Below are 21319 nucleotides of genomic sequence, written 5' to 3' on the forward strand. Positions count from 1 at the left end.
CCGTTCTGGCGTAGGATTCAATGCGCTGTTCCGCTATGCGGCATGGCACCGCGAGTCTCCGGACTCAGTTTATTTTCAAGGGAAAAAAATTATCCGAAGAGGAAAAGCCAAAAGCCAAAAAATTAAAAATAAATGTTATCAAAAAAGAAAAAAGCGGGCAAAAAATAAAAGGGGTGCAACACGAGGACTTCCCAGGGGGTCACCCATCCTAGTACTACTCTCGCCCAAGCACGCTTAACTGCGGAGTTCTGATGGGATCCGGTGCATTAGTGCTGGTATGATCGCACCCATGATATGCCCTTCGAAACTCCCTTTTATGACAAAGCAGCAGACCTCGACGGCCCGAGACATTCGCGCTGCCGGGGCCGTTCTGGCGTAGGATTCAACGCGCTGTTCCGCTATGCGGCATGGCACCGCGAGTCTCCAGACTCAGTTTATTTTCGGGGGAAAAAAATTATCCGAAGAGGAAAAGCCAAAAGCCGAAAAATTAAAAATAAATATTATCAAAAAATAAAAAAGCGGGCAAAAAATAAAAGGGGTGCAACACGAGGACTTCCCAGGGGGTCACCCATCCTAGTACTACTCTCCCCCAAGCACGCTTAACTGCGGAGTTCTGATGGGATCCGGTGCATTAGTGCTGGTATGATCGCACCCATGACATGCCCATCGAAACTCCCTTTTATGACAAAGCAGCAGACCTCGACGGCCCGAGACATTCGCGCTGCCGGAGCCGTTCTGGCGTAGGATTCAACGCGCTGTTCCGCTATGCGGCATGGCACCGCGAGTCTCCGGACTCAGTTTATTTTCGGGGGAAAAAAATTATCCGAAGAGGAAAAGCCAAAAGCCGAAAAATTAAAAATAAATATTATCAAAAAATAAAAAAGCGGGCAAAAAATAAAAGGGGTGCAACACGAGGACTTCCCAGGGGGTCACCCATCCTAGTACTACTCTCCCCCAAGCACGCTTAACTGCGGAGTTCTGATGGGATCCGGTGCATTAGTGCTGGTATGATCGCACCCATGACATGCCCATCGAAACTCCCTTTTATGACAAAGCAGCAGACCTCGACGGCCCGAGACATTCGCGCTGCCGGAGCCGTTCTGGCGTAGGATTCAACGCGCTGTTCCGCTATGCGGCATGGCACCGCCAGTCTCCGGACTCAGTTTATTTTCGGGGGAAAAAAATTATCCGAAGAGGAAAAGCCAAAAGCCGAAAAATAAAAAATAAATGTTATCAAAAAATAAAAAAGTGGAGAAAAAAATAAAAAGGGTGCAACACGAGGACTTCCCAGGGGGTCACCCATCCTAGTACAACTCTCGCCCAAGCACGCTTAACTGCGGAGTTCTGATGGGATCCGGTGCATTAGTGCTGGTATGATCGCACCCATGACATGCCCTTCGAAACTCCCTTTTATGACAAAGCAGCAGACCTCGACGGCCCGAGACATTCGCGCTGCCGGGGCCGTTCTGGCGTAGGATTCAACGCGCTGTTCCGCTATGCGGCATGGCACCGCGAGTCTCCGGACTCAGTTTATTTTCGGGGGAAAAAAATTATCCGAAGAGAAAAAGCCAAAAGCCGAAAAATTAAAAATAAATATTATCAAAAAATAAAAAAGCGGGCAAAAAATAAAAGGGGTGCAACACGAGGTCTTCCCAGGGGGTCACCCATCCTAGTACTACTCTCGCCCAAGCACGCTTAACTGCGGAGTTCTGATGGGATCCGGTGCATTAGTGCTGGTATGATCGCACCCATGACATGCCCATCGAAACACCCTTTTATGACAAAGCAGCAGACCTCGACGGCCCGAGACATTCGCGCTGCCGAGGCCGTTGTGGCGTAGGATTCAATGCGCTGTTCCGCTATGCGGCATGGCACCGCGAGTCTCCGGACTCAGTTTATTTTCGAGGGAAAAAAATTATCCGAAGAGGAAAAGCCAAAAGCCAAAAAATTGAAAATAAATATTACCAAAAAACAAAAAAGCGGGCAAAAAATAAAAAGGGTGCAACACGAGGACTTCCCAGGGGGTCACCCATCCTAGTACTTCTCTCGCCCAAGCACGCCTAACTGCGGAGTTATGATGGGATCCGGTGCATTAGTGCTGGTATGATCGCACCCATGACATGCCCTTCGAAACTCCCTTTTATGACAAAGCAGCAGACCGCGACGGCCCGAGACATTCGTGCTGCCGGGGCCGTTCTGGCGTAGGATTCAACGCGCTGTTCCGCTATGCGGCATGGCACCGCGAGTCTCCGGACTCAGTTTATTTTCGGGGGAAAAAAATTATCCGAAGAGGAAAAGCCAAAAGCCGAAAAATTAAAAATAAATATTATCAAAAAATAAAAAAGCGGGCAAAAAATAAAAGGGGTGCAACACGAGGACTTCCCAGGGGGTCACCCATCCTAGTACTACTCTCGCCCAAGCACGCTTAACTGCGGAGTTCTGATGGGATCCGGTGCATTAGTGCTGGTATGATCGCACCCATGACATGCCCATCGAAACACCCTTTTATGACAAAGCAGCAGACCTCGACGGCCCGAGACATTCGCGCTGCCGGGGCCGTTCTGGCGTAGGATTCAAGGCGCTGTTCCGCTATGCGGCATGGCACCGCGAGTCTCCGGACTCAGTTTATTTTCGGGGGAAAAAAATTATCCGAAGAGGAAAAGCCAAAAGCCGAAAAATTAAAAATAAATATTATCAAAAAATAAAAAAGCGGGCAAAAAATAAAAGGGGTGCAACACGAGGACTTCCCAGGGGGTCACCCATCCTAGTACTACTCTCGCCCAAGCACGCTTAACTGCGGAGTTCTGATGGGATCCGGTGCATTAGTGCTGGTATGATCGCACCCATGACATGCCCATCGAAACACCCTTTTATGACAAAGCAGCAGACCTCGACGGCCCGAGACATTCGCGCCGCCGGGGCCGTTCTGGCGTAGGATTCAATGCGCTGTTCCGCTATGCGGCATGGCACCGCGAGTCTCCGGACTCAGTTTATTTTCAAGGGAAAAAAATTATCCGAAGAGGAAAAGCCAAAAGCCAAAAAATTAAAAATAAATGTTATCAAAAAAGAAAAAAGCGGGCAAAAAATAAAAGGGGTGCAACACGAGGACTTCCAAGGGGGTCACCCATCCTAGTACTACTCTCGCCCAAGCACGCTTAACTGCGGAGTTCTGATGGGATCCGGTGCATTAGTGCTGGTATGATCGCACCCATGATATGCCCTTCGAAACTCCCTTTTATGACAAAGCAGCAGACCTCGACGGCCCGAGACATTCGCGCTGCCGGGGCCGTTCTGGCGTAGGATTCAACGCGCTGTTCCGCTATGCGGCATGGCACCGCGAGTCTCCAGACTCAGTTTATTTTCGGGGGAAAAAAATTATCCGAAGAGGAAAAGCCAAAAGCCGAAAAATTAAAAATAAATATTATCAAAAAATAAAAAAGCGGGCAAAAAATAAAAGGGGTGCAACACGAGGACTTCCCAGGGGGTCACCCATCCTAGTACTACTCTCACCCAAGCACGCTTAACTGCGGAGTTCTGATGGGATCCGGTGCATTAGTGCTGGTATGATCGCACCCATGACATGCCCATCGAAACTCCCTTTTATGACAAAGCAGCAGACCTCGACGGCCCGAGACATTCGCGCTGCCGGAGCCGTTCTGGCGTAGGATTCAACGCGCTGTTCCGCTATGCGGCATGGCACCGCCAGTCTCCGGACTCAGTTTATTTTCGGGGGAAAAAAATTATCCGAAGAGGAAAAGCCAAAAGCCGAAAAATAAAAAATAAATGTTATCAAAAAATAAAAAAGTGGAGAAAAAAATAAAAAGGGTGCAACACGAGGACTTCCCAGGGGGTCACCCATCCTAGTACAACTCTCGCCCAAGCACGCTTAACTGCGGAGTTCTGATGGGATCCGGTGCATTAGTGCTGGTATGATCGCACCCATGACATGCCCTTCGAAACTCCCTTTTATGACAAAGCAGCAGACCTCGACGGCCCGAGACATTCGCGCTGCCGGGGCCGTTCTGGCGTAGGATTCAACGCGCTGTTCCGCTATGCGGCATGGCACCGCGAGTCTCCGGACTCAGTTTATTTTCGGGGGAAAAAAATTATCCGAAGAGAAAAAGCCAAAAGCCGAAAAATTAAAAATAAATATTATCAAAAAATAAAAAAGCGGGCAAAAAATAAAAGGGGTGCAACACGAGGTCTTCCCAGGGGGTCACCCATCCTAGTACTACTCTCGCCCAAGCACGCTTAACTGCGGAGTTCTGATGGGATCCGGTGCATTAGTGCTGGTATGATCGCACCCATGACATGCCCATCGAAACACCCTTTTATGACAAAGCAGCAGACCTCGACGGCCCGAGACATTCGCGCTGCCGAGGCCGTTGTGGCGTAGGATTCAATGCGCTGTTCCGCTATGCGGCATGGCACCGCGAGTCTCCGGACTCAGTTTATTTTCGAGGGAAAAAAATTATCCGAAGAGGAAAAGCCAAAAGCCAAAAAATTGAAAATAAATATTATCAAAAAATAAAAAAGCGGGCAAAAAATAAAAAGGGTGCAACACGAGGACTTCCCAGGGGGTCACCCATCCTAGTACTTCTCTCGCCCAAGCACGCCTAACTGCGGAGTTATGATGGGATCCGGTGCATTAGTGCTGGTATGATCGCACCCATGACATGCCCTTCGAAACTCCCTTTTATGACAAAGCAGCAGACCGCGACGGCCCGAGACATTCGTGCTGCCGGGGCCGTTCTGGCGTAGGATTCAACGCGCTGTTCCGCTATGCGGCATGGCACCGCGAGTCTCCGGACTCAGTTTATTTTCGGGGGAAAAAAATTATCCGAAGAGGAAAAGCCAAAAGCCGAAAAATTAAAAATAAATATTATCAAAAAATAAAAAAGCGGGCAAAAAATAAAAGGGGTGCAACACTAGGACTTCCCAGGGGGTCACCCATCCTAGTACTACTCTCGCCCAAGCACGCTTAACTGCGGAGTTCTGATGGGATCCGGTGCATTAGTGCTGGTATGATCGCACCCATGACATGCCCATCGAAACTCCCTTTTATGACAAAGCAGCAGACCTCGACGGCCCGAGACATTCGCGCCGCCGGGGCCGTTCTGGCGTAGGATTCAACGCGCTATTCCCGCTATGCGGCATGGCACCGCCAGTCTCCGGACTCAGTTTATTTTCGGGGGAAAAAAATTATCCGAAGAGGAAAAGCCAAAAGCCGAAAAATTAAAAATAAATATTATCAAAAAATAAAAAAGTGGAGAAAAAAATAAAAAGGGTGCAACACGAGGACTTCCCAGGGGGTCACCCATCCTAGTACTACTCTCGCCCAAGCACGCTTAACTGCGGAGTTCTGATGGGATCCGGAGCATTAGTGCTGGTATGATCGCACCCATGACATGCCCTTCGAAACTCCCTTTTATGACAAAGCAGCAGACCTCGACGGCCCGAGACATTCGCGCTGCCGGGGCCGTTCTGGCGTAGGATTCAATGCGCTGTTCCGCTATGCGGCATGGCACCGCGAGTCTCCGGACTCAGTTTATTTTCGAGGGAAAAAAATTATCCGAAGAGGAAAAGCCAAAAGCCAAAAAATTAAAAATAAATGTTATCAAAAAAGAAAAAAGCGGGCAAAAAATAAAAGGGGTGCAACACGAGGACTTCCCAGGGGGTCACCCATCCTAGTACTACTTTCGCCCAAGCACGCTTAACTGCGGAGTTCTGATGGGATCCGGTGCATTAGTGCTGGTATGATCGCACCCATGATATGCCCTTCGAAACTCCCTTTTATGACAAAGCAGCAGACCTCGACGGCCCGAGACATTCGCGCTGCCGGGGCCGTTCTGGCGTAGGATTCAACGCGCTGGTCCCGCTATGCGGCATGGCACCGCCAGTCTCCGGACCCAGTTTATTGTCGGGGGAAAAAAATTATCCGAAGAGGAAAAGCCAAAAGCCAAAAAATTAAAAATAAATATTATCAAAAAATAAAAAAGCGGGCAAAAAATAAAAAGGGTGCAACATGAGGACTTCCCAGGGGGTCACCCATCCTAGTACTACTCTCGCCCAAGCACGCTTAACTGCGGAGTTCTGATAGGATCCGGTGCATTAGTGCTGGTATGATCGCACCCAAGACATGCCCTTCGAAACTCCCTTATATGACAAAGTAGCAGACCTCGACGGCCCGAGACATTCGCGCTGCCGGGGCCGTTCTGGCGTAGGATTCAACACGCTGTTCCGTTATGCGGCATGGCACCGCCAGTCTCCGGACTCAGTTTATTTTCGGGGGAAAAAAATTATCCGAAGAGGAAAAGCCAAAAGCCGAAAAATAAAAAATAAATGTTATCAAAAAATAAAAAAGCGGGCAAAAAATAAAAGGGGTGCAACACGAGGACTTCCCAGGGGGTCACCCATCCTAGTACTACTCTCGCCCAAGCACGCTTAACTGCGGAGTTCTGATGGGATCCGGTGCATTAGTGCTGGTATGATCGCACCCATGACATGCCCTTCGAAACTCCCTTTTAGGACAAAGCAGCAGACCTCGACGGCCCGAGACATTCGCGCTGCCGAGGCCGTTCTGGCGTAGGATTCAATGCGCTGTTCCGCTATGCGGCATGGCACCGCGAGTCTCCGGACTCAGTTTATTTTCGAGGGAAAAAAATTATCCGAAGAGGAAAAGCCAAAAGCCAAAAAATTAAAAATAAATGTTATCAAAAAAGAAAAAAGCGGGCAAAAAATAAAAGGGGTGCAACACGAGGACTTCCCAGGGGGTCACCCATCCTAGTACTACTCTCGCCCAAGCACGCTTAACTGCGGAGTTCTGATGGGATCCGGTGCATTAGTGCTGGTATGATCGCACCCATGATATGCCCTTCGAAACTCCCTTTTATGACAAAGCAGCAGACCTCGACGGCCCGAGACATTCGCGCTGCCGGGGCCGTTCTGGCGTAGGATTCAACGCGCTGGTCCCGCTATGCGGCATGGCACCGCCAGTCTCCGGACCCAGTTTATTGTCGGGGGAAAAAAATTATCCGAAGAGGAAAAGCCAAAAGCCAAAAAATTAAAAATAAATATTATCAAAAAATAAAAAAGCGGGCAAAAAATAAAAAGGGTGCAACATGAGGACTTCCCAGGGGGTCACCCATCCTAGTACTACTCTCGCCCAAGCACGCTTAACTGCGGAGTTCTGATAGGATCCGGTGCATTAGTGCTGGTATGATCGCATCCAAGACATGCCCTTCGAAACTCCCTTATATGACAAAGTAGCAGACCTCGACGGCCCGAGACATTCGCGCTGCCGGGGCCGTTCTGGCGTAGGATTCAACACGCTGTTCCGCTATGCGGCATGGCACCGCCAGTCTCCGGACTCAGTTTATTTTCGGGAGAAAAAAATTATCCGAAGAGGAAAAGCCAAAAGCCGAAAAATAAAAAATAAATGTTATCAAAAAATAAAAAAGCGGGCAAAAAATAAAAGGGGTGCAACACGAGGACTTCCCAGGGGGTCACCCATCCTAGTACTACTCTCGCCCAAGCACGCTTAACTGCGGAGTTCTGATGGGATCCGGTGCATTAGTGCTGGTATGATCGCACCCATGACATGCCCTTCGAAACTCCCTTTTATGACAAAGCAGCAGACCTCGACGGCCCGAGACATTCGCGCTGCCGAGGCCGTTCTGGCGTAGGATTCAATGCGCTGTTCCGCTATGCGGCATGGCACCGCGAGTCTCCGGACTCAGTTTATTTTCGAGGGAAAAAAATTATCCGAAGAGGAAAAGCCAAAAGCCAAAAAATTAAAAATAAATGTTATCAAAAAAGAAAAAAGCGGGCAAAAAATAAAAGGGGTGCAACACGAGGACTTCCCAGGGGGTCACCCATCCTAGTACTACTCTCGCCCAAGCACGCTTAACTGCGGAGTTCTGATGGGATCCGGTGCATTAGTGCTGGTATGATCGCACCCATGATATGCCCTTCGAAACTCCCTTTTATGACAAAGCAGCAGACCTCGACGGCCCGAGACATTCGCGCTGCCGGGGCCGTTCTGGCGTAGGATTCAACGCGCTGGTCCCGCTATGCGGCATGGCACCGCCAGTCTCCGGACCCCGTTTATTGTCGGGGGAAAAAAATTATCCGAAGAGGAAAAGCCAAAAGCCAAAAAATTAAAAATAAATATTATCAAAAAATAAAAAAGCGGGCAAAAAATAAAAAGGGTGCAACATGAGGACTTCCCAGGGGGTCACCCATCCTAGTACTACTCTCGCCCAAGCACGCTTAACTGCGGAGTTCTGATAGGATCCGGTGCATTAGTGCTGGTATGATCGCACCCAAGACATGCCCTTCGAAACTCCCTTATATGACAAAGTAGCAGACCTCGACGGCCCGAGACATTCGCGCTGCCGGGGCCGTTCTGGCGTAGGATTCAACACGCTGTTCCGCTATGCGGCATGGCACCGCCAGTCTCCGGACTCAGTTTATTTTCGGGGGAAAAAAATTATCCGAAGAGGAAAAGCCAAAAGCCGAAAAATAAAAAATAAATGTTATCAAAAAATAAAAAAGCGGGCAAAAAATAAAAGGGGTGCAACACGAGGACTTCCCAGGGGGTCACCCATCCTAGTACTACTCTCGCCCAAGCACGCTTAACTGCGGAGTTCTGATGGGATCCGGTGCATTAGTGCTGGTATGATCGCACCCATGACATGCCCTTCGAAACTCCCTTTTATGACAAAGCAGCAGACCTCGACGGCCCGAGACATTCGCGCTGCCGAGGCCGTTCTGGCGTAGGATTCAACACGCTGTTCCGCTATGCGGCATGGCACCGCCAGTCTCCGGACTCAGTTTATTTTCGGGAGAAAAAAATTATCCGAAGAGGAAAAGCCAAAAGCCGAAAAATAAAAAATAAATGTTATCAAAAAATAAAAAAGCGGGCAAAAAATAAAAGGGGTGCAACACGAGGACTTCCCAGGGGGTCACCCATCCTAGTACTACTCTCGCCCAAGCACGCTTAACTGCGGAGTTCTGATGGGATCCGGTGCATTAGTGCTGGTATGATCGCACCCATGACATGCCCTTCGAAACTCCCTTTTATGACAAAGTAGCAGACCTCGACGGCCCGAGACATTCGCGCTGCCGGGGCCGTTCTGGCGTAGGATTCAACACGCTGTTCCGCTATGCGGCATGGCACCGCCAGTCTCCGGACTCAGTTTATTTTCGGGAGAAAAAAATTATCCGAAGAGGAAAAGCCAAAAGCCGAAAAATAAAAAATAAATGTTATCAAAAAATAAAAAAGCGGGCAAAAAATAAAAGGGGTGCAACACGAGGACTTCCCAGGGGGTCACCCATCCTAGTACTACTCTCGCCCAAGCACGCTTAACTGCGGAGTTCTGATGGGATCCGGTGCATTAGTGCTGGTATGATCGCACCCATGACATGCCCTTCGAAACTCCCTTTTATGACAAAGCAGCAGACCTCGACGGCCCGAGACATTCGCGCTGCCGGAGCCGTTCTGGCGTAGGATTTAACGCGCTGTTCCGCTATGCGGCATGGCACCGCCAGTCTCCGGACTCAGTTTATTTTCGGGGGAAAAAAATTATCCGAAGAGGAAAAGCCAAAAGCCGAAAAATAAAAAATAAATGTTATCAAAAAATAAAAAAGCGGGCAAAAAATAAAAGGGGTGCAACACGAGGACTTCCTAGGGGGTCACCCATCCTAGTACTACTCTCGCCCAAGCACGCTTAACTGCGGAGTTCTGATGGGATCCGGTGCATTAGTGCTGGTATGATCGCACCCATGACATGCCCTTCGAAACTCCCTTTTATGACAAAGCAGCAGACCTCGACGGCCCGAGACATTCGCGCTGCCGGGGCCGTTCTGGCGTAGGATTCAACGCGCTGTTCCGCTATGCGGCATGGCACCGCGAGTCTCCGGACTCAGTTTATTTTCGGGGGAAAAAAATTATCCGAAGAGGAAAAGCCAAAAGCCGAAAAATTAAAAATAAATATTATCAAAAAATAAAAAAGCGGGCAAAAAATAAAAGGGGTGCAACACGAGGACTTCCCAGGGGGTCACCCATCCTAGTACTACTCTCGCCCAAGCACGCTTAACTGCGGAGTTCTGATGGGATCCGGTGCATTAGTGCTGGTATGATCGCACCCATGACATGCCCATCGAAACACCCTTTTATGACAAAGCAGCAGACCTCGACGGCCCGAGACATTCGCGCTGCCGGGGCCGTTCTGGCGTAGGATTCAAGGCGCTGTTCCGCTATGCGGCATGGCACCGCGAGTCTCCGGACTCAGTTTATTTTCGGGGGAAAAAAATTATCCGAAGAGGAAAAGCCAAAAGCCGAAAAATTAAAAATAAATATTATCAAAAAATAAAAAAGCGGGCAAAAAATAAAAGGGGTGCAACACGAGGACTTCCCAGGGGGTCACCCATCCTAGTACTACTCTCGCCCAAGCACGCTTAACTGCGGAGTTCTGATAGGATCCGGTGCATTAGTGCTGGTATGATCGCATCCAAGACATGCCCTTCGAAACTCCCTTATATGACAAAGTAGCAGACCTCGACGGCCCGAGACATTCGCGCTGCCGGGGCCGTTCTGGCGTAGGATTCAACACGCTGTTCCGCTATGCGGCATGGCACCGCCAGTCTCCGGACTCAGTTTATTTTCGGGAGAAAAAAATTATCCGAAGAGGAAAAGCCAAAAGCCGAAAAATAAAAAATAAATGTTATCAAAAAATAAAAAAGCGGGCAAAAAATAAAAGGGGTGCAACACGAGGACTTCCCAGGGGGTCACCCATCCTAGTACTACTCTCGCCCAAGCACGCTTAACTGCGGAGTTCTGATGGGATCCGGTGCATTAGTGCTGGTATGATCGCACCCATGACATGCCCTTCGAAACTCCCTTTTATGACAAAGCAGCAGACCTCGACGGCCCGAGACATTCGCGCTGCCGAGGCCGTTCTGGCGTAGGATTCAATGCGCTGTTCCGCTATGCGGCATGGCACCGCGAGTCTCCGGACTCAGTTTATTTTCGAGGGAAAAAAATTATCCGAAGAGGAAAAGCCAAAAGCCAAAAAATTAAAAATAAATGTTATCAAAAAAGAAAAAAGCGGGCAAAAAATAAAAGGGGTGCAACACGAGGACTTCCCAGGGGGTCACCCATCCTAGTACTACTCTCGCCCAAGCACGCTTAACTGCGGAGTTCTGATGGGATCCGGTGCATTAGTGCTGGTATGATCGCACCCATGATATGCCCTTCGAAACTCCCTTTTATGACAAAGCAGCAGACCTCGACGGCCCGAGACATTCGCGCTGCCGGGGCCGTTCTGGCGTAGGATTCAACGCGCTGGTCCCGCTATGCGGCATGGCACCGCCAGTCTCCGGACCCCGTTTATTGTCGGGGGAAAAAAATTATCCGAAGAGGAAAAGCCAAAAGCCAAAAAATTAAAAATAAATATTATCAAAAAATAAAAAAGCGGGCAAAAAATAAAAAGGGTGCAACATGAGGACTTTCCAGGGGGTCACCCATCCTAGTACTACTCTCGCCCAAGCACGCTTAACTGCGGAGTTCTGATAGGATCCGGTGCATTAGTGCTGGTATGATCGCACCCAAGACATGCCCTTCGAAACTCCCTTATATGACAAAGTAGCAGACCTCGACGGCCCGAGACATTCGCGCTGCCGGGGCCGTTCTGGCGTAGGATTCAACACGCTGTTCCGCTATGCGGCATGGCACCGCCAGTCTCCGGACTCAGTTTATTTTCGGGGGAAAAAAATTATCCGAAGAGGAAAAGCCAAAAGCCGAAAAATAAAAAATAAATGTTATCAAAAAATAAAAAAGCGGGCAAAAAATAAAAGGGGTGCAACACGAGGACTTCCCAGGGGGTCACCCATCCTAGTACTACTCTCGCCCAAGCACGCTTAACTGCGGAGTTCTGATGGGATCCGGTGCATTAGTGCTGGTATGATCGCACCCATGACATGCCCTTCGAAACTCCCTTTTATGACAAAGCAGCAGACCTCGACGGCCCGAGACATTCGCGCTGCCGAGGCCGTTCTGGCGTAGGATTCAACACGCTGTTCCGCTATGCGGCATGGCACCGCCAGTCTCCGGACTCAGTTTATTTTCGGGAGAAAAAAATTATCCGAAGAGGAAAAGCCAAAAGCCGAAAAATAAAAAATAAATGTTATCAAAAAATAAAAAAGCGGGCAAAAAATAAAAGGGGTGCAACACGAGGACTTCCCAGGGGGTCACCCATCCTAGTACTACTCTCGCCCAAGCACGCTTAACTGCGGAGTTCTGATGGGATCCGGTGCATTAGTGCTGGTATGATCGCACCCATGACATGCCCTTCGAAACTCCCTTTTATGACAAAGTAGCAGACCTCGACGGCCCGAGACATTCGCGCTGCCGGGGCCGTTCTGGCGTAGGATTCAACACGCTGTTCCGCTATGCGGCATGGCACCGCCAGTCTCCGGACTCAGTTTATTTTCGGGAGAAAAAAATTATCCGAAGAGGAAAAGCCAAAAGCCGAAAAATAAAAAATAAATGTTATCAAAAAATAAAAAAGCGGGCAAAAAATAAAAGGGGTGCAACACGAGGACTTCCCAGGGGGTCACCCATCCTAGTACTACTCTCGCCCAAGCACGCTTAACTGCGGAGTTCTGATGGGATCCGGTGCATTAGTGCTGGTATGATCGCACCCATGACATGCCCTTCGAAACTCCCTTTTATGACAAAGCAGCAGACCTCGACGGCCCGAGACATTCGCGCTGCCGGAGCCGTTCTGGCGTAGGATTTAACGCGCTGTTCCGCTATGCGGCATGGCACCGCCAGTCTCCGGACTCAGTTTATTTTCGGGGGAAAAAAATTATCCGAAGAGGAAAAGCCAAAAGCCGAAAAATAAAAAATAAATGTTATCAAAAAATAAAAAAGCGGGCAAAAAATAAAAGGGGTGCAACACGAGGACTTCCTAGGGGGTCACCCATCCTAGTACTACTCTCGCCCAAGCACGCTTAACTGCGGAGTTCTGATGGGATCCGGTGCATTAGTGCTGGTATGATCGCACCCATGACATGCCCTTCGAAACTCCCTTTTATGACAAAGCAGCAGACCTCGACGGCCCGAGACATTCGCGCTGCCGGGGCCGTTCTGGCGTAGGATTCAACGCGCTGTTCCGCTATGCGGCATGGCACCGCGAGTCTCCGGACTCAGTTTATTTTCGGGGGAAAAAAATTATCCGAAGAGGAAAAGCCAAAAGCCGAAAAATTAAAAATAAATATTATCAAAAAATAAAAAAGCGGGCAAAAAATAAAAGGGGTGCAACACGAGGACTTCCCAGGGGGTCACCCATCCTAGTACTACTCTCGCCCAAGCACGCTTAACTGCGGAGTTCTGATGGGATCCGGTGCATTAGTGCTGGTATGATCGCACCCATGACATGCCCATCGAAACACCCTTTTATGACAAAGCAGCAGACCTCGACGGCCCGAGACATTCGCGCTGCCGGGGCCGTTCTGGCGTAGGATTCAAGGCGCTGTTCCGCTATGCGGCATGGCACCGCGAGTCTCCGGACTCAGTTTATTTTCGGGGGAAAAAAATTATCCGAAGAGGAAAAGCCAAAAGCCGAAAAATTAAAAATAAATATTATCAAAAAATAAAAAAGCGGGCAAAAAATAAAAGGGGTGCAACACGAGGACTTCCCAGGGGGTCACCCATCCTAGTACTACTCTCGCCCAAGCACGCTTAACTGCGGAGTTCTGATGGGATCCGGTGCATTAGTGCTGGTATGATCGCACCCATGACATGCCCATCGAAACACCCTTTTATGACAAAGCAGCAGACCTCGACGGCCCGAGACATTCGCGCCGCCGGGGCCGTTCTGGCGTAGGATTCAATGCGCTGTTCCGCTATGCGGCATGGCACCGCGAGTCTCCGGACTCAGTTTATTTTCAAGGGAAAAAAATTATCCGAAGAGGAAAAGCCAAAAGCCAAAAAATTAAAAATAAATGTTATCAAAAAAGAAAAAAGCGGGCAAAAAATAAAAGGGGTGCAACACGAGGACTTCCCAGGGGGTCACCCATCCTAGTACTACTCTCGCCCAAGCACGCTTAACTGCGGAGTTCTGATGGGATCCGGTGCATTAGTACTGGTATGATCGCACCCATGATATGCCCTTCGAAACTCCCTTTTATGACAAAGCAGCAGACCTCGACGGCCCGAGACATTCGCGCTGCCGGGGCCGTTCTGGCGTAGGATTCAACGCGCTGTTCCGCTATGCGGCATGGCACCGCGAGTCTCCAGACTCAGTTTATTTTCGGGGGAAAAAAATTATCCGAAGAGGAAAAGCCAAAAGCCGAAAAATTAAAAATAAATATTATCAAAAAATAAAAAAGCGGGCAAAAAATAAAAGGGGTGCAACACGAGGACTTCCCAGGGGGTCACCCATCCTAGTACTACTCTCACCCAAGCACGCTTAACTGCGGAGTTCTGATGGGATCCGGTGCATTAGTGCTGGTATGATCGCACCCATGACATGCCCATCGAAACTCCCTTTTATGACAAAGCAGCAGACCTCGACGGCCCGAGACATTCGCGCTGCCGGGGCCGTTCTGGCGTAGGATTCAACGCGCTGTTCCGCTATGCGGCATGGCACCGCCAGTCTCCGGACTCAGTTTATTTTCGGGGGAAAAAAATTATCCGAAGAGGAAAAGCCAAAAGCCGAAAAATAAAAAATAAATGTTATCAAAAAATAAAAAAGTGGAGAAAAAAATAAAAAGGGTGCAACACGAGGACTTCCCAGGGGGTCACCCATCCTAGTACAACTCTCGCCCAAGCACGCTTAACTGCGGAGTTCTGATGGGATCCGGTGCATTAGTGCTGGTATGATCGCACCCATGACATGCCCTTCGAAACTCCCTTTTATGACAAAGCAGCAGACCTCGACGGCCCGAGACATTCGCGCTGCCGGGGCCGTTCTGGCGTAGGATTCAACGCGCTGTTCCGCTATGCGGCATGGCACCGCGAGTCTCCGGACTCAGTTTATTTTCGGGGGAAAAAAATTATCCGAAGAGAAAAAGCCAAAAGCCGAAAAATTAAAAATAAATATTATCAAAAAATAAAAAAGCGGGCAAAAAATAAAAGGGGTGCAACACGAGGTCTTCCCAGGGGGTCACCCATCCTAGTACTACTCTCGCCCAAGCACGCTTAACTGCGGAGTTCTGATGGGATCCGGTGCATTAGTGCTGGTATGATCGCACCCATGACATGCCCATCGAAACACCCTTTTATGACAAAGCAGCAGACCTCGACGGCCCGAGACATTCGCGCTGCCGAGGCCGTTGTGGCGTAGGATTCAATGCGCTGTTCCGCTATGCGGCATGGCACCGCGAGTCTCCGGACTCAGTTTATTTTCGAGGGAAAAAAATTATCCGAAGAGGAAAAGCCAAAAGCCAAAAAATTGAAAATAAATATTATCAAAAAATAAAAAAGCGGGCAAAAAATAAAAAGGGTGCAACACGAGGACTTCCCAGGGGGTCACCCATCCTAGTACTTCTCTCGCCCAAGCACGCCTAACTGCGGAGTTATGATGGGATCCGGTGCATTAGTGCTGGTATGATCGCACCCATGACATGCCCTTCGAAACTCCCTTTTATGACAAAGCAGCAGACCGCGACGGCCCGAGACATTCGTGCTGCCGGGGCCGTTCTGGCGTAGGATTCAACGCGCTGTTCCGCTATGCGGCATGGCACCGCGAGTCTCCGGACTCAGTTTATTTTCGGGGGAAAAAAATTATCCGAAGAGGAAAAGCCAAAAGCCGAAAAATTAAAAATAAATATTATCAAAAAATAAAAAAGCGGGCAAAAAATAAAAGGGGTGCAACACGAGGACTTCCCAGGGGGTCACCCATCCTAGTACTACTCTCGCCCAAGCACGCTTAACTGCGGAGTTCTGATGGGATCCGGTGCATTAGTGCTGGTATGATCGCACCCATGACATGCCCATCGAAACTCCCTTTTATGACAAAGCAGCAGACCTCGACGGCCCGAGACATTCGCGCCGCCGGGGCCGTTCTGGCGTAGGATTCAACGCGCTATTCCCGCTATGCGGCATGGCACCGCCAGTCTCCGGACTTAGTTTATTTTCGGGGGAAAAAAATTATCCGAAGAGGAAAAGCCAAAAGCCGAAAAATTAAAAATAAATATTATCAAAAAATAAAAAAGTGGAGAAAAAAATAAAAAGGGTGCAACACGAGGACTTCCCAGGGGGTCACCCATCCTAGTACTACTCTCGCCCAAGCACGCTTAACTGCGGAGTTCTGATGGGATCCGGAGCATTAGTGCTGGTATGATCGCACCCATGACATGCCCTTCGAAACTCCCTTTTATGACAAAGCAGCAGACCTCGACGGCCCGAGACATTCGCGCTGCCGGGGCCGTTCTGGCGTAGGATTCAATGCGCTGTTCCGCTATGCGGCATGGCACCGCGAGTCTCCGGACTCAGTTTATTTTCGAGGGAAAAAAATTATCCGAAGAGGAAAAGCCAAAAGCCAAAAAATTAAAAATAAATGTTATCAAAAAAGAAAAAAGCGGGCAAAAAATAAAAGGGGTGCAACACGAGGACTTCCCAGGGGGTCACCCATCCTAGTACTACTTTCGCCCAAGCACGCTTAACTGCGGAGTTCTGATGGGATCCGGTGCATTAGTGCTGGTATGATCGCACCCATGATATGCCCTTCGAAACTCCCTTTTATGACAAAGCAGCAGACCTCGACGGCCCGAGACATTCGCGCTGCCGGGGCCGTTCTGGCGTAGGATTCAACGCGCTGGTCCCGCTATGCGGCATGGCACCGCCAGTCTCCGGACCCAGTTTATTGTCGGGGGAAAAAAATTATCCGAAGAGGAAAAGCCAAAAGCCAAAAAATTAAAAATAAATATTATCAAAAAATAAAAAAGCGGGCAAAAAATAAAAAGGGTGCAACATGAGGACTTCCCAGGGGGTCACCCATCCTAGTACTACTCTCGCCCAAGCACGCTTAACTGCGGAGTTCTGATAGGATCCGGTGCATTAGTGCTGGTATGATCGCACCCAAGACATGCCCTTCGAAACTCCCTTATATGACAAAGTAGCAGACCTCGACGGCCCGAGACATTCGCGCTGCCGGGGCCGTTCTGGCGTAGGATTCAACACGCTGTTCCGTTATGCGGCATGGCACCGCCAGTCTCCGGACTCAGTTTATTTTCGGGGGAAAAAAATTATCCGAAGAGGAAAAGCCAAAAGCCGAAAAATAAAAAATAAATGTTATCAAAAAATAAAAAAGCGGGCAAAAAATAAAAGGGGTGCAACACGAGGACTTCCCAGGGGGTCACCCATCCTAGTACTACTCTCGCCCAAGCACGCTTAACTGCGGAGTTCTGATGGGATCCGGTGCATTAGTGCTGGTATGATCGCACCCATGACATGCCCTTCGAAACTCCCTTTTATGACAAAGCAGCAGACCTCGACGGCCCGAGACATTCGCGCTGCCGAGGCCGTTCTGGCGTAGGATTCAATGCGCTGTTCCGCTATGCGGCATGGCACCGCGAGTCTCCGGACTCAGTTTATTTTCGAGGGAAAAAAATTATCCGAAGAGGAAAAGCCAAAAGCCAAAAAATTAAAAATAAATGTTATCAAAAAAGAAAAAAGCGGGCAAAAAATAAAAGGGGTGCAACACGAGGACTTCCCAGGGGGTCACCCATCCTAGTACTACTTTCGCCCAAGCACGCTTAACTGCGGAGTTCTGATGGGATCCGGTGCATTAGTGCTGGTATGATCGCACCCATGATATGCCCTTCGAAACTCCCTTTTATGACAAAGCAGCAGACCTCGACGGCCCGAGACATTCGCGCTGCCGGGGCCGTTCTGGCGTAGGATTCAACGCGCTGGTCCCGCTATGCGGCATGGCACCGCCAGTCTCCGGACCCAGTTTATTGTCGGGGGAAAAAAATTATCCGAAGAGGAAAAGCCAAAAGCCAAAAAATTAAAAATAAATATTATCAAAAAATAAAAAAGCGGGCAAAAAATAAAAAGGGTGCAACATGAGGACTTCCCAGGGGGTCACCCATCCTAGTACTACTCTCGCCCAAGCACGCTTAACTGCGGAGTTCTGATAGGATCCGGTGCATTAGTGCTGGTATGATCGCACCCAAGACATGCCCTTCGAAACTCCCTTATATGACAAAGTAGCAGACCTCGACGGCCCGAGACATTCGCGCTGCCGGGGCCGTTCTGGCGTAGGATTCAACACGCTGTTCCGTTATGCGGCATGGCACCGCCAGTCTCCGGACTCAGTTTATTTTCGGGGGAAAAAAATTATCCGAAGAGGAAAAGCCAAAAGCCGAAAAATAAAAAATAAATGTTATCAAAAAATAAAAAAGCGGGCAAAAAATAAAAGGGGTGCAACACGAGGACTTCCCAGGGGGTCACCCATCCTAGTACTACTCTCGCCCAAGCACGCTTAACTGCGGAGTTCTGATGGGATCCGGTGCATTAGTGCTGGTATGATCGCACCCATGACATGCCCTTCGAAACTCCCTTTTATGACAAAGCAGCAGACCTCGACGGCCCGAGACATTCGCGCTGCCGAGGCCGTTCTGGCGTAGGATTCAATGCGCTGTTCCGCTATGCGGCATGGCACCGCGAGTCTCCGGACTCAGTTTATTTTCGAGGGAAAAAAATTATCCGAAGAGGAAAAGCCAAAAGCCAAAAAATTAAAAATAAATGTTATCAAAAAAGAAAAAAGCGGGCAAAAAATAAAAGGGGTGCAACACGAGGACTTCCCAGGGGGTCACCCATCCTAGTACTACTCTCGCCCAAGCACGCTTAACTGCGGAGTTCTGATGGGATCCGGTGCATTAGTGCTGGTATGATCGCACCCATGATATGCCCTTCGAAACTCCCTTTTATGACAAAGCAGCAGACCTCGACGGCCCGAGACATTCGCGCTGCCGGGGCCGTTCTGGCGTAGGATTCAACGCGCTGGTCCCGCTATGCGGCATGGCACCGCCAGTCTCCGGACCCAGTTTATTGTCGGGGGAAAAAAATTATCCGAAGAGGAAAAGCCAAAAGCCAAAAAATTAAAAATAAATATTATCAAAAAATAAAAAAGCGGGCAAAAAATAAAAAGGGTGCAACATGAGGACTTCCCAGGGGGTCACCCATCCTAGTACTACTCTCGCCCAAGCACGCTTAACTGCGGAGTTCTGATAGGATCCGGTGCATTAGTGCTGGTATGATCGCATCCAAGACATGCCCTTCGAAACTCCCTTATATGACAAAGTAGCAGACCTCGACGGCCCGAGACATTCGCGCTGCCGGGGCCGTTCTGGCGTAGGATTCAACACGCTGTTCCGCTATGCGGCATGGCACCGCCAGTCTCCGGACTCAGTTTATTTTCGGGAGAAAAAAATTATCCGAAGAGGAAAAGCCAAAAGCCGAAAAATAAAAAATAAATGTTATCAAAAAATAAAAAAGCGGGCAAAAAATAAAAGGGGTGCAACACGAGGACTTCCCAGGGGGTCACCCATCCTAGTACAACTCTCGCCCAAGCACGCTTAACTGCGGAGTTCTGATGGGATCCGGTGCATTAGTGCTGGTATGATCGCACCCATGACATGCCCTTCGAAACTCCCTTTTATGACAAAGCAGCAGACCTCGACGGCCCGAGACATTCGCGCTGCCGGGGCCGTTCTGGCGTAGGATTCAACGCGCTGTTCCGCTATGCGGCATGGCACCGCCAGTCTCCGGACTCAGTTTATTTTCGGGGGAAAAAAATTATCCGAAGAGGAAAAGCCAAAAGCCGAAAAATAAAAAATAAATGTTATCAAAAAATAAAAAAGCGGGCAAAAAATAAAAGGGGTGCAACACGAGGACTTCCCAGGGGGTCACCCATCCTAGTACTACTCTCGCCCAAGCACGCTTAACTGCGGAGTTCTGATCGGATCCGGTGCATTAGTGCTGGTATGATCGCACCCATGACATGCCCTTCGAAACTCCCTTTTATAACAAAGCAGCAGACCTCGACGGCCCGAGACATTCGCGCTGCCGGGGCCGTTCTGGCGTAGGATTCAACACGCTGTTCCGCTATGCGGCATGGCACCGCCAGTCTCCGGACTCAGTTTATTTTCGGGGGAAAAAAATTATCCGAAGAGGAAAAGCCAAAAGCCGAAAAATAAAAAATAAATGTTATCAAAAAATAAAAAAGCGGGCAAAAAATAAAAGGGGTGCAACACGAGGACTTCCCAGGGGGTCACCCATCCTAGTACTACTCTCGCCCAAGCACGCTTAACTGCGGAGTTCTGATGGGATCCGGTGCATTAGTGCTGGTATGATCGCACCCATGACATGCCCTTCGAAACTCCCTTTTATGACAAAGCAGCAGACCTCGACGGCCCGAGACATTCGCACTGCCGGGGCCGTTCTGGCGTAGGATTCAACGCGCTGTTCCGCTATGCGGCATGGCACCGCCAGTCTCCGGACTCAGTTTATTTTCGGGGGGAAAAAATTATCCGAAGAGGAAAAGCCAAAAGCCAAAAAATTAAAAATAAATATTATCAAAAAATAAAAAAGCGGGCAAAAAATAAAAAGGGTGCAACACGAGGACTTCCCAGGGGGTCACCCATCCTAGTACTCCTCTCGCCCAAGCACGCCTAACTGCGGAGTTATGATGGGATCCGGTGCATTAGTGCTGGTATGATCGCACCCATGACATGCCCTTCGAAACTCCCTTTTATGACAAAGCAGCAGACCGCGACGGCCCGAGACATTCGCGCTGCCGGGGCCGTTCTGGCGTAGGATTCAACGCGCTGTTCCGCTATGCGGCATGGCACCGCGAGTCTCCGGACTCAGTTTATTTTCGGGGGAAAAAAATTATCCGAAGAGGAAAAGCCAAAAGCCGAAAAATTAAAAATAAATATTATCAAAAAATAAAAAAGCGGGCAAAAAATAAAAGGGGTGCAACACGAGGACTTCCCAGGGGGTCACCCATCGTAGTACTACTCTCGCCCAAGCACGCTTAACTGCGGAGTTCTGATGGGATCCGGTGCATTAGTGCTGGTATGATCGCACCCATGACATGCCCATCGAAACTCCCTTTTATGACAAAGCAGCAGACGTCGACGGCCCGAGACATTCGCGCCGCCGGGGCCGTTCTGGCGTAGGATTCAACGCGCTATTCCCGCTATGCGGCATGGCACCGCCAGTCTCCGGACTCAGTTTATTTTCGGGGGAAAAAAAATTATCCGAAGAGGAAAAGCCAAAAGCCGAAAAATTAAAAATAAA

The 21319-nt window shown here is 49.4% G+C and overlaps 53 non-coding genes and 5 pseudogenes across 53 annotated transcripts; all 58 read right to left on the reverse strand.

Moving 5' to 3' along the window:
* Positions 1–170: 170 nt before the first annotated feature.
* Positions 171–289, reverse strand: LOC149762165 (5S ribosomal RNA). Its single transcript, XR_016410212.1, has one exon. It is a non-coding gene; the product is annotated as a 5S ribosomal RNA (ribosomal RNA).
* Positions 290–535: 246 nt separating this feature from the next.
* LOC149762166 (5S ribosomal RNA) lies at positions 536–654 on the reverse strand. The gene has a single exon (XR_016403724.1). It is a non-coding gene; the product is annotated as a 5S ribosomal RNA (ribosomal RNA).
* Positions 655–900: 246 nt separating this feature from the next.
* LOC149762167 (5S ribosomal RNA) lies at positions 901–1019 on the reverse strand. Its single transcript, XR_016403725.1, has one exon. It is a non-coding gene; the product is annotated as a 5S ribosomal RNA (ribosomal RNA).
* Positions 1020–1266: 247 nt separating this feature from the next.
* LOC149762168 (5S ribosomal RNA) lies at positions 1267–1385 on the reverse strand. The gene has a single exon (XR_016401629.1). It is a non-coding gene; the product is annotated as a 5S ribosomal RNA (ribosomal RNA).
* A 246-nt stretch (positions 1386–1631) lies between these two features.
* LOC149762169 (5S ribosomal RNA) lies at positions 1632–1750 on the reverse strand. Its single transcript, XR_016400481.1, has one exon. It is a non-coding gene; the product is annotated as a 5S ribosomal RNA (ribosomal RNA).
* A 246-nt stretch (positions 1751–1996) lies between these two features.
* LOC149762170 (5S ribosomal RNA) lies at positions 1997–2115 on the reverse strand (annotated as a pseudogene).
* Positions 2116–2361: 246 nt separating this feature from the next.
* Positions 2362–2480, reverse strand: LOC149762171 (5S ribosomal RNA). Its single transcript, XR_016410213.1, has one exon. It is a non-coding gene; the product is annotated as a 5S ribosomal RNA (ribosomal RNA).
* Positions 2481–2726: 246 nt separating this feature from the next.
* On the reverse strand, positions 2727–2845 carry LOC149762172 (5S ribosomal RNA). Its single transcript, XR_016410214.1, has one exon. It is a non-coding gene; the product is annotated as a 5S ribosomal RNA (ribosomal RNA).
* A 246-nt stretch (positions 2846–3091) lies between these two features.
* On the reverse strand, positions 3092–3210 carry LOC149762173 (5S ribosomal RNA). Its single transcript, XR_016402592.1, has one exon. It is a non-coding gene; the product is annotated as a 5S ribosomal RNA (ribosomal RNA).
* A 246-nt stretch (positions 3211–3456) lies between these two features.
* LOC149762174 (5S ribosomal RNA) lies at positions 3457–3575 on the reverse strand. The gene has a single exon (XR_016402153.1). It is a non-coding gene; the product is annotated as a 5S ribosomal RNA (ribosomal RNA).
* A 247-nt stretch (positions 3576–3822) lies between these two features.
* On the reverse strand, positions 3823–3941 carry LOC149762175 (5S ribosomal RNA). The gene has a single exon (XR_016401630.1). It is a non-coding gene; the product is annotated as a 5S ribosomal RNA (ribosomal RNA).
* A 246-nt stretch (positions 3942–4187) lies between these two features.
* On the reverse strand, positions 4188–4306 carry LOC149762176 (5S ribosomal RNA). The gene has a single exon (XR_016400584.1). It is a non-coding gene; the product is annotated as a 5S ribosomal RNA (ribosomal RNA).
* Positions 4307–4552: 246 nt separating this feature from the next.
* On the reverse strand, positions 4553–4671 carry LOC149762177 (5S ribosomal RNA; annotated as a pseudogene).
* A 246-nt stretch (positions 4672–4917) lies between these two features.
* LOC149762178 (5S ribosomal RNA) lies at positions 4918–5036 on the reverse strand. Its single transcript, XR_016402813.1, has one exon. It is a non-coding gene; the product is annotated as a 5S ribosomal RNA (ribosomal RNA).
* Positions 5037–5284: 248 nt separating this feature from the next.
* LOC149762179 (5S ribosomal RNA) lies at positions 5285–5403 on the reverse strand. Its single transcript, XR_016401343.1, has one exon. It is a non-coding gene; the product is annotated as a 5S ribosomal RNA (ribosomal RNA).
* A 246-nt stretch (positions 5404–5649) lies between these two features.
* LOC149762180 (5S ribosomal RNA) lies at positions 5650–5768 on the reverse strand. The gene has a single exon (XR_016403419.1). It is a non-coding gene; the product is annotated as a 5S ribosomal RNA (ribosomal RNA).
* Positions 5769–6015: 247 nt separating this feature from the next.
* LOC149762181 (5S ribosomal RNA) lies at positions 6016–6134 on the reverse strand. The gene has a single exon (XR_016407385.1). It is a non-coding gene; the product is annotated as a 5S ribosomal RNA (ribosomal RNA).
* A 246-nt stretch (positions 6135–6380) lies between these two features.
* Positions 6381–6499, reverse strand: LOC149762182 (5S ribosomal RNA). Its single transcript, XR_016410215.1, has one exon. It is a non-coding gene; the product is annotated as a 5S ribosomal RNA (ribosomal RNA).
* Positions 6500–6745: 246 nt separating this feature from the next.
* Positions 6746–6864, reverse strand: LOC149762183 (5S ribosomal RNA). The gene has a single exon (XR_016410216.1). It is a non-coding gene; the product is annotated as a 5S ribosomal RNA (ribosomal RNA).
* A 247-nt stretch (positions 6865–7111) lies between these two features.
* On the reverse strand, positions 7112–7230 carry LOC149762184 (5S ribosomal RNA). The gene has a single exon (XR_016408752.1). It is a non-coding gene; the product is annotated as a 5S ribosomal RNA (ribosomal RNA).
* Positions 7231–7476: 246 nt separating this feature from the next.
* Positions 7477–7595, reverse strand: LOC149762185 (5S ribosomal RNA). The gene has a single exon (XR_016410217.1). It is a non-coding gene; the product is annotated as a 5S ribosomal RNA (ribosomal RNA).
* Positions 7596–7841: 246 nt separating this feature from the next.
* Positions 7842–7960, reverse strand: LOC149762186 (5S ribosomal RNA). The gene has a single exon (XR_016410218.1). It is a non-coding gene; the product is annotated as a 5S ribosomal RNA (ribosomal RNA).
* Positions 7961–8207: 247 nt separating this feature from the next.
* LOC149762187 (5S ribosomal RNA) lies at positions 8208–8326 on the reverse strand. Its single transcript, XR_016407386.1, has one exon. It is a non-coding gene; the product is annotated as a 5S ribosomal RNA (ribosomal RNA).
* Positions 8327–8572: 246 nt separating this feature from the next.
* LOC149762188 (5S ribosomal RNA) lies at positions 8573–8691 on the reverse strand. The gene has a single exon (XR_016410219.1). It is a non-coding gene; the product is annotated as a 5S ribosomal RNA (ribosomal RNA).
* Positions 8692–8937: 246 nt separating this feature from the next.
* On the reverse strand, positions 8938–9056 carry LOC149762189 (5S ribosomal RNA). Its single transcript, XR_016410220.1, has one exon. It is a non-coding gene; the product is annotated as a 5S ribosomal RNA (ribosomal RNA).
* A 246-nt stretch (positions 9057–9302) lies between these two features.
* LOC149762190 (5S ribosomal RNA) lies at positions 9303–9421 on the reverse strand. Its single transcript, XR_016410221.1, has one exon. It is a non-coding gene; the product is annotated as a 5S ribosomal RNA (ribosomal RNA).
* Positions 9422–9667: 246 nt separating this feature from the next.
* LOC149762191 (5S ribosomal RNA) lies at positions 9668–9786 on the reverse strand. Its single transcript, XR_016402132.1, has one exon. It is a non-coding gene; the product is annotated as a 5S ribosomal RNA (ribosomal RNA).
* A 246-nt stretch (positions 9787–10032) lies between these two features.
* LOC149762192 (5S ribosomal RNA) lies at positions 10033–10151 on the reverse strand. Its single transcript, XR_016410223.1, has one exon. It is a non-coding gene; the product is annotated as a 5S ribosomal RNA (ribosomal RNA).
* Positions 10152–10397: 246 nt separating this feature from the next.
* On the reverse strand, positions 10398–10516 carry LOC149762193 (5S ribosomal RNA). The gene has a single exon (XR_016405557.1). It is a non-coding gene; the product is annotated as a 5S ribosomal RNA (ribosomal RNA).
* Positions 10517–10762: 246 nt separating this feature from the next.
* LOC149762194 (5S ribosomal RNA) lies at positions 10763–10881 on the reverse strand. The gene has a single exon (XR_016410224.1). It is a non-coding gene; the product is annotated as a 5S ribosomal RNA (ribosomal RNA).
* A 246-nt stretch (positions 10882–11127) lies between these two features.
* On the reverse strand, positions 11128–11246 carry LOC149762195 (5S ribosomal RNA). The gene has a single exon (XR_016410225.1). It is a non-coding gene; the product is annotated as a 5S ribosomal RNA (ribosomal RNA).
* Positions 11247–11493: 247 nt separating this feature from the next.
* LOC149762196 (5S ribosomal RNA) lies at positions 11494–11612 on the reverse strand (annotated as a pseudogene).
* A 246-nt stretch (positions 11613–11858) lies between these two features.
* Positions 11859–11977, reverse strand: LOC149762197 (5S ribosomal RNA). The gene has a single exon (XR_016410226.1). It is a non-coding gene; the product is annotated as a 5S ribosomal RNA (ribosomal RNA).
* A 246-nt stretch (positions 11978–12223) lies between these two features.
* On the reverse strand, positions 12224–12342 carry LOC149762198 (5S ribosomal RNA). Its single transcript, XR_016410227.1, has one exon. It is a non-coding gene; the product is annotated as a 5S ribosomal RNA (ribosomal RNA).
* A 246-nt stretch (positions 12343–12588) lies between these two features.
* Positions 12589–12707, reverse strand: LOC149762199 (5S ribosomal RNA). Its single transcript, XR_016410228.1, has one exon. It is a non-coding gene; the product is annotated as a 5S ribosomal RNA (ribosomal RNA).
* Positions 12708–12953: 246 nt separating this feature from the next.
* On the reverse strand, positions 12954–13072 carry LOC149762200 (5S ribosomal RNA). The gene has a single exon (XR_016402133.1). It is a non-coding gene; the product is annotated as a 5S ribosomal RNA (ribosomal RNA).
* A 246-nt stretch (positions 13073–13318) lies between these two features.
* On the reverse strand, positions 13319–13437 carry LOC149762201 (5S ribosomal RNA). The gene has a single exon (XR_016410229.1). It is a non-coding gene; the product is annotated as a 5S ribosomal RNA (ribosomal RNA).
* Positions 13438–13683: 246 nt separating this feature from the next.
* Positions 13684–13802, reverse strand: LOC149762202 (5S ribosomal RNA). The gene has a single exon (XR_016410230.1). It is a non-coding gene; the product is annotated as a 5S ribosomal RNA (ribosomal RNA).
* A 246-nt stretch (positions 13803–14048) lies between these two features.
* LOC149762203 (5S ribosomal RNA) lies at positions 14049–14167 on the reverse strand. Its single transcript, XR_016400848.1, has one exon. It is a non-coding gene; the product is annotated as a 5S ribosomal RNA (ribosomal RNA).
* A 246-nt stretch (positions 14168–14413) lies between these two features.
* On the reverse strand, positions 14414–14532 carry LOC149762204 (5S ribosomal RNA). Its single transcript, XR_016402154.1, has one exon. It is a non-coding gene; the product is annotated as a 5S ribosomal RNA (ribosomal RNA).
* Positions 14533–14779: 247 nt separating this feature from the next.
* On the reverse strand, positions 14780–14898 carry LOC149762205 (5S ribosomal RNA). The gene has a single exon (XR_016401631.1). It is a non-coding gene; the product is annotated as a 5S ribosomal RNA (ribosomal RNA).
* A 246-nt stretch (positions 14899–15144) lies between these two features.
* On the reverse strand, positions 15145–15263 carry LOC149762206 (5S ribosomal RNA). Its single transcript, XR_016400687.1, has one exon. It is a non-coding gene; the product is annotated as a 5S ribosomal RNA (ribosomal RNA).
* A 246-nt stretch (positions 15264–15509) lies between these two features.
* On the reverse strand, positions 15510–15628 carry LOC149762207 (5S ribosomal RNA; annotated as a pseudogene).
* Positions 15629–15874: 246 nt separating this feature from the next.
* LOC149762208 (5S ribosomal RNA) lies at positions 15875–15993 on the reverse strand. The gene has a single exon (XR_016410231.1). It is a non-coding gene; the product is annotated as a 5S ribosomal RNA (ribosomal RNA).
* Positions 15994–16241: 248 nt separating this feature from the next.
* On the reverse strand, positions 16242–16360 carry LOC149762209 (5S ribosomal RNA). The gene has a single exon (XR_016401344.1). It is a non-coding gene; the product is annotated as a 5S ribosomal RNA (ribosomal RNA).
* Positions 16361–16606: 246 nt separating this feature from the next.
* Positions 16607–16725, reverse strand: LOC149762210 (5S ribosomal RNA). Its single transcript, XR_016403420.1, has one exon. It is a non-coding gene; the product is annotated as a 5S ribosomal RNA (ribosomal RNA).
* Positions 16726–16972: 247 nt separating this feature from the next.
* Positions 16973–17091, reverse strand: LOC149762211 (5S ribosomal RNA). Its single transcript, XR_016407387.1, has one exon. It is a non-coding gene; the product is annotated as a 5S ribosomal RNA (ribosomal RNA).
* Positions 17092–17337: 246 nt separating this feature from the next.
* Positions 17338–17456, reverse strand: LOC149762212 (5S ribosomal RNA). The gene has a single exon (XR_016410232.1). It is a non-coding gene; the product is annotated as a 5S ribosomal RNA (ribosomal RNA).
* Positions 17457–17702: 246 nt separating this feature from the next.
* Positions 17703–17821, reverse strand: LOC149762213 (5S ribosomal RNA). The gene has a single exon (XR_016403421.1). It is a non-coding gene; the product is annotated as a 5S ribosomal RNA (ribosomal RNA).
* Positions 17822–18068: 247 nt separating this feature from the next.
* LOC149762214 (5S ribosomal RNA) lies at positions 18069–18187 on the reverse strand. Its single transcript, XR_016407388.1, has one exon. It is a non-coding gene; the product is annotated as a 5S ribosomal RNA (ribosomal RNA).
* Positions 18188–18433: 246 nt separating this feature from the next.
* LOC149762215 (5S ribosomal RNA) lies at positions 18434–18552 on the reverse strand. Its single transcript, XR_016410234.1, has one exon. It is a non-coding gene; the product is annotated as a 5S ribosomal RNA (ribosomal RNA).
* A 246-nt stretch (positions 18553–18798) lies between these two features.
* On the reverse strand, positions 18799–18917 carry LOC149762216 (5S ribosomal RNA). The gene has a single exon (XR_016410235.1). It is a non-coding gene; the product is annotated as a 5S ribosomal RNA (ribosomal RNA).
* Positions 18918–19164: 247 nt separating this feature from the next.
* Positions 19165–19283, reverse strand: LOC149762217 (5S ribosomal RNA). Its single transcript, XR_016408753.1, has one exon. It is a non-coding gene; the product is annotated as a 5S ribosomal RNA (ribosomal RNA).
* Positions 19284–19529: 246 nt separating this feature from the next.
* On the reverse strand, positions 19530–19648 carry LOC149762218 (5S ribosomal RNA). The gene has a single exon (XR_016401378.1). It is a non-coding gene; the product is annotated as a 5S ribosomal RNA (ribosomal RNA).
* A 246-nt stretch (positions 19649–19894) lies between these two features.
* LOC149762219 (5S ribosomal RNA) lies at positions 19895–20013 on the reverse strand. The gene has a single exon (XR_016404036.1). It is a non-coding gene; the product is annotated as a 5S ribosomal RNA (ribosomal RNA).
* A 246-nt stretch (positions 20014–20259) lies between these two features.
* On the reverse strand, positions 20260–20378 carry LOC149762220 (5S ribosomal RNA). Its single transcript, XR_016410236.1, has one exon. It is a non-coding gene; the product is annotated as a 5S ribosomal RNA (ribosomal RNA).
* A 246-nt stretch (positions 20379–20624) lies between these two features.
* Positions 20625–20743, reverse strand: LOC149762221 (5S ribosomal RNA; annotated as a pseudogene).
* Positions 20744–20989: 246 nt separating this feature from the next.
* Positions 20990–21108, reverse strand: LOC149762222 (5S ribosomal RNA). The gene has a single exon (XR_016412752.1). It is a non-coding gene; the product is annotated as a 5S ribosomal RNA (ribosomal RNA).
* Between the last annotated feature and the right edge of the window lie 211 nt (positions 21109–21319).

The sequence above is a fragment of the Phoenix dactylifera genome, chromosome 4, assembly GCF_051530095.1.
Source record: "Phoenix dactylifera cultivar Ajwa chromosome 4, Ajwa_hap1_PhDact_Kaust_v1.1, whole genome shotgun sequence".
NCBI classification, from domain to species: domain Eukaryota; kingdom Viridiplantae; phylum Streptophyta; class Magnoliopsida; order Arecales; family Arecaceae; genus Phoenix; species Phoenix dactylifera.